The following is a 7,019-nucleotide window of genomic DNA, read 5'->3' on the forward strand; positions in this document are numbered from 1 at the left end:
CGTGGCCAGCACAACGACCAACTGCCTTTACTTTCCCCTAACTAATGTCAGGTACCCATTCGAGTTGGTTGGACTCTAAAAATCTCGAAACTCAAAATTTCAGTGCTAACTGTGTTTCGAACCCGAGACCTTTCGGTTCAAAACCCAAGCGCGTTACCACTCAGCAAACACGCCCCCCCCCCTATCATACGGAATACTAACCAAAAATTTAATGTATGATTTTGAAGTATAACAAAATAAATTTTACACTTTCTTATTAGGGAACAAAATACAGAGAAAAAAATGTAGCCTTAATAACCCTATGTGTGCACCTATATGAACAAAATATTGGGAATGTGTCATATATTATAAATCTGAAGATACGATAACACAAATGTATCCCTTGTCTATGTTTCACGTATGAAACCATTTGTTCTTGTTAACTAAAAACATGTCCTGCATCTTAGGATGTTGCATTGACATTTTAAAAAAACAAAACAAAATTTCTGTTTGTTGAATAGCAAGTTTTAAGGGCGATATTTGTAATGGCTATTGAAAGCTACTTCTTTCTTTATCTTTATCTCTACTTACAATGAGAAAAAAACAAAAAGTGCATCAATTCTTTAAATGCCAAGGAAAGTTTCACGTTGTACTGTCGAGACAACATCCTAGTAAATCGTTGACTACTGAAAAGAACGAACTTATTTTTCTAGACTATTAATCAACAAAATGAACACTTATTTTATTTTTTTTGCTGTGTGATTCACAAAATTATATTTCATTTACTAAGATAAGATAATATCGCTTCGTCTACATTTGTATATCTACCCGTACACTTCATGGTTACGAAATCTCGTATTTCGGCAATATTTCTGAGAAAAAGATGGTATAATTAAGACTGTCTCCCCTTCTCAATTAAGCATTTCACGTTTGTATTTGACACTTCACACCAGCACACTTTTTAAATGTCCTATAAACTAACATACTAAGCTAATTAGTTATAGGGATCAGTCTTTAGGCCAAACTGTTCTCTTTTTTTTTATATATTCCAGATTTAAAGCTGTGTCAATAGATATCACAAAAGCTCAATTAGCTGAATAGATAGCAGTTCTATTTGGGCGATGTTAAGGAGACTTCAACTCCACTTCTAGCGGACCACACCTGGTCTGATCCCCGCAGGTTGCGCACAATAGCACAATTAGAGATACGCCTTTGATGTACGCTTAACCTCAATTAAGGCCCATGGAAAATACGTTGAACGAAATTAGCGTTGCGTATTGTGTGTTGGTCTGTTAGAGAGAACTAGAAGGAACACAATTTAAAGTGTCAATTGTACAACCAACGCTCTAACGGTGCTGTGGATTCGAACAGATCCATTGGATGAGAAGTTATAAAATCAACTCTGAAAACAAAATTATTATTTTTTTTCTTAAAACATGTTTACCTTTACCTATCCCTTAGTCTGTTGGACCAGTGGGGCACCATGCAAGATTGGTCGACCGTCTTTCTCCATTCCTCTCTGTCTTTTGCCTTAGTTAGAACCGCCTTCAATGGCAGGCCCGTCCATTCTTTAATGTTGTCCTTCCATGGCTTTCTCTGTCTGCCCCTTCTTCTTTTCCTGGTACTGTTCCCTGAAGAAAGGTCTTTAGGGTTAGGACCTGCTACATTACCAGAAAATTTATATGTGAAAAATGATAAAGGGACTACGATGAATTTTGTTTCCCTTTAACGAAACTCGACCCTGGCAGCTCCAGAGAATGAACATTCTTTAGTTTTCAACATAATAATAATAATAGTTTAATATATAGAGCGCTGTTAACAAATATAATGCAGGCTCGAGGTGCTGTGATACATAAAAAAGAAAGCTAAAATGACAAACTAATCTAAAAAAGTTTTTAACAGATAGGTCTCAATGTTCATCTTGAATGTAGTGAAATATATTGTCTGTCTGAGATCAATGGGGAGTGAGAATGAAGAAGATGAACAAGAATTCTAGCTATGGTAAAGAATAAAAAAGTAAAGTTCCCCTTTAAGACCTTGTTGTCTACAGGGCAGATGGTGATCTGTGGCCTACGGTTAACGAGGGTGCCTTGTTGCGCCCAAAGATCCCGAGATTAACCAGTCTTCACCAGGATTCGAACCCGGGACCCCGGTTTGGAAGCCAAGGGCTCAGCCACCGCGCCTCCTATGGTTATAGTAGTTAGATAGAGTTAACTGAAGTCACCAATTATGACTAATTACTAAAATAAAATAATACAAGTCAGTATCTGAACATGATTTCTTGTGGTACATAAGTGTGATATAAGAAAGAAAACCATATTGCAATCACACTCTGTTGTCACTCTTGCTATCCTGTTCATTCTATCATATCCCCTTCCTCCCCTTCTCTAAATGTCTGCTATGTTATTAACGCCATAGTTCTGGTAAGTTATTCTATTTCTCTTGACATAAATTAGTATTAATGCACTTCACGTACTAAAGAGTGGAACACAAGTCAAATGTAAGCAATGTCCAGCAGTCGGCCATTGTACTGACAACACCATGCGCTCGTCACTTGTATACGAAAGAAACATTGTGTAGGCTAAGTCCAAAGTTTAAGACTCTAATGGTCAGCCAATGAAAAAGAGAAGAGAAGAATCTTATAGTTTCATATTGAATTCTGGGTAACTGTTAAAGACGAATGTAGGCCCCTATTATATAGACAGAAGAAACAATGAAGCCGTTTTGATATCACTTTTATCTATTTGAACAGAGTGGAGTTAAACTTTTCCTGTCTCAATTCTACATCCAATAGTAGAGCCTTTTTTTTTTCTTCTATAGCTCTTCTATTTTATTTTATTGAAAACAAGAAATGAAATGTTAAGTACGCTAAAATATTCGGAAGAAGAAATGTAATCGAAGCCTCTACAGCGATTCTACCAAACTCTAGAGCTACACACCATCTAGTTCATTATCACAGTTCTAGTAGTTTCCTCTACAAATCACAATATTCTATATTTGTTCGTCGTTCCATAGTATTCATTTTACCTGATTTGTATTAATTTTATTGCCAAATTAGATAAATACACCAGTCATTGTTATGTCAATACCATAGATGGTATAGATATATTTATAAAATGTAAAGTTCTCCTTTCAGACCCTGTGATCTATGGGGCAGATGATGTAACATTGTAAAGGTCATCTGTTATTGTGACCGACGGTTAACGAGGGTGTCATCTGGCCAGCACAACGACCAACCACCTTTACTTTTCTCCAACTAATGTCAGGTACCCATTAGAGCTGGGTGGACTCAGAAGTGCCCAAAGATCGCGAAATATAAAATCCCATTCATCACTAGGATTCGAACCCTGGAACTCCGGTTCAGAAGTCTAGCGCTTTAGCACTTAGCCACCACACCTCTACCATAGATATATATCATACTAATCCTGTGAAACTGGCAACACGGTTAAATTTCGGGTCACATTATAATGTACATATTCTTTTTCAAGCGGTAAAGGAATTCGCTTTATGCATCTTGGAAATCGCTCTTCTGTCTCGGAAAAGTAATGATCTTTAGTTTTCAAAGTTCAGAAATAATAAAGTTCTAATTTCCGAATTTTAAGTGGAAGAGGCTATTAATCACAGAACTATATAATTTAAAGTAAAAAACTTTACTTTTAAAACTACTTTACAAAACAACACCCTGTTTCAGGATATTTTAGTATAGTGTTTAGAGATCGGCGCGTCCAGTTGAGATATAGTGTATACTCATATAGGTCTGATGTCCATACTATCTCAGTTGTGTTAATTTTAATGCCAACTCATGCCCGTGGTGGATTTACCTATAGTAGGCAACAAAAGCTAGAGCTTTGCCCCCCCCCCCCCCAAAAAAAAAATGTTCGGTTTTGAAGAAAAAGCAAAGAAAACATTGTCTTATGTTGATTAAAAGGGGTCTCAAGTCTTAAATACCTTTAGGCCTTATCAAATTTAAATCCGGCCCTGCACTTTGCATCTCTCTTTATGCGTCGTGTCTGTGGTTGTGTGTGGTTATTCTTTGAATTGAACTTGTTCTCCTTGATAAAAAGGTGTCTATGATTACATTATCATTACATATGTACCATTAGGATCAATAACTCGGTCTTATTGAATCAATAATTCAGTTTTAGTGAATCAATAATTCAGTTTTAGTGAATCAATAATTCAGTTTTAGTGAATCAATAACTCAGTCACAGTTCACACTAATATCTCATCGCCTACCCACGATATGAACACCTGCCCCCCCCCCCTTTTTTTTTCTTTTACTTTCAACCAGCAGATCTTTAAAGGAACATTACTTCAAATATTCCCGAGGCCAGAGTCAATAGCTAAGTCTTGCACCTTAGCCAACTTCTCTACTCCCTGTCCGGCTGTGACATTTAAAGCAATCAGTGACCATTGTTTTCTAGTTAAAAACCAATAGACCTCAAGGGTTATCCGGTACGGTGCGAAAGTTAATGAATGCTTGGCTTGTCCTAATTCAATATCACACAACGGTCGCTAACTGTTAGGGAGCCAGTTCAAAACCATTTTGCCGACTCATGGTAGGCCATGGGAAACGTGTACGTTGTAACTGAGAGTGGTCCAGTCGCCCCCAAGCCAATGAAGCTTAGAGTATCCAGGTGTATCTGATTGCGTATTATCTACAGGATTTAAAGGGTTAACTCGAATTCTGTTAGCCAGTTTTAGACAGGATTTTTTTTTTATTGAATGGAAGTACATTTTTCTACTTTTATATATATATATATAAAAGTTTCCCTTTCAGACCTTGTGGTCTATAGGGCAGCTGATGTTAAGGTCATCTGTTTCTATGGCCTATGGTTAACAAGGGTGACATGTGGCCAGCACAACGACCTACCGCCTTTACTTTTCCCCAACTTATGTCAGGTACCCATTAGAGCTGGGTGGACTCAAAAGCGCCCAAAGAGCCTTCACCAGGAATCGAACTTGGGAATCCCGGGTCAAGCGCTTTACCGCTCAGACACCGCGTCTCCCATATAATAAATAAACTAACAAAAATTACTAAAGGTGGTTAAACGCCTGACTGGCAAACCTATAGTCTCGAGTTCAAATCGCAGTGGGAGCAGGGATGTATTCTATATGTTTGGAACAGCAATTGTAGCAACAGTGATTTCATTGTAACGCCGGCCACAGGACACGCTCAGTAATCGTCGGTTTCAGAAACATGTGTGTACCGCAAGCTCAAAATTGGAACCAGTGAAATCTGCCCAAGCGGAGTGTCACCAGAGACTGCTGACCATGTCCTTCAAAACTGTTCTCTATACCATGAGGCCCGTACAAGACACTGGCCCCAAAACACCCCAATACAAAGAAAACTATATGGAGAGCTCCCTGATTTGGAAACCACTGCGCAGTTCATCTCATATATTGGTTTAGTTATCTGAACACTCCAACCTAAAAATGAGAACGAGGAAAAAAGAAGAAGAAGAAACAAGTGAGCTCTAGGCGACCTGTTAAGTGTTGACTGGAATCTCAAAAGAAGTAAAATGTTGTCCCACGTGCAGCTGACAGCAATATGCTCTACTAAAGGAAATATCTTTGTTACTGTTTATCTGTCTTTTCAGCAATTACCAGTATGATAAGCGTGATAACCCAAGTGGTCGGAAACAAAAATAGACGAGTTTAAGCCTTGGTAGAAATTGGGGATTATAAATCAGAATCCTGTTGAAGTTCAGTGCTGCTTAAACACACACACATATGTGTGTGTGTGTATACACAACACACACGCACACAATTTAGCATTTTATATTGATGTGGATGAACAATGACTGGACGGATGGATGGACAAATAATGGCATCTTAAAGAATATTACTAACAGGAAGACGTAAATATTGTAGGGAATTTTCGAAAACAACAACAACAGAAACGTATAAGAGTCCTAATGGCAGTAGCCCAGCCTGCTCACCCACAAATCCGGCCCTGGTTGTACTTCATCGGGCTCAATAACTTTGAATCCGTATATTCAGTCAGACTTTATGTAATTCACTTTGAATTTTCGCAGCATCTAGCTTCAATGATGTAAACACAATGACGTATACATTTATTTACTTAATGCTTAAAGTATTTCTGATAAAGTTTGTTCATATATTTGTACATGCAAGTGTATATTGTTATCCTAGAGACAAGATCTAATGCTAATATAAACGCTTTTTTTTTTTTCGACCTACCCTATTCCATCCCCTCTTTCTTTTTCCGACGTTAGCTCAAATTAAAATATTGAAGCCTGCCTGGGTGGACCTCTTCGGGGGCCGATTTTGAGTTTGTGTTTGCGTAACTGATTTTAAAAATGAGATTTTTCGATTTCAGAAAAAAAAGTAGCCGTTGCATCAGAACTTTGAATGGTCTAAAATATTGTGATGTCGGATTTTCAATATCTTTTCTAGTTTACGAGATCTAAACGGGACGGACGGACAGACGGACAGACATTTCGCACAAAACTAATAGCGTCTTTTCCCCTTTCGGGGGCGGCTAAAAATTAGTAGAGTGTGCAGTCACCTAGATCTTTTTATACGGGAGGGTGGGCCAGCTACGCTCTTGTTTTTTTTTTAAATGTGTTATAAGAAGCTACTAGTGTGTTCCTGCGTAATGGTCCGGCTGTAGTAATTACTACACACCTGCACCGCACACATACAGCTACACTACACCTGTAAATAAGTACTCGATTTCATTCATGAAACCTGCCGTCCGTGTTGGTACGGGTCCTACAATAGCGTCAGTAGTGTACTACACTAACCCAGCGCGCTCAACAAGATGATGTGAGATGGAGGAGGGGGTAGGGTAGGGGGTTGGGGGTACTTCGGCAATTGTTATCATCAAAACATTGTCCCTTGACACCTGACCACATCCATTTAGACACTATTGCTACAGCCTTATCGTCCCCACTTGGGTCTCAAAATACCTGGGCCCTCAAAAACGTCCATCGCCACCCCCCCCTCTCTTTAAAACAAACCCTTATAAAGTTGTTTCAAGATGTGTCAAAAGCCTTAGGGCAAAGTGATAAGCC

Source organism: Biomphalaria glabrata, chromosome 6 (assembly GCF_947242115.1).
Source record: "Biomphalaria glabrata chromosome 6, xgBioGlab47.1, whole genome shotgun sequence".
In the NCBI taxonomy this organism is placed as follows: Eukaryota; Metazoa; Mollusca; class Gastropoda; family Planorbidae; genus Biomphalaria; species Biomphalaria glabrata.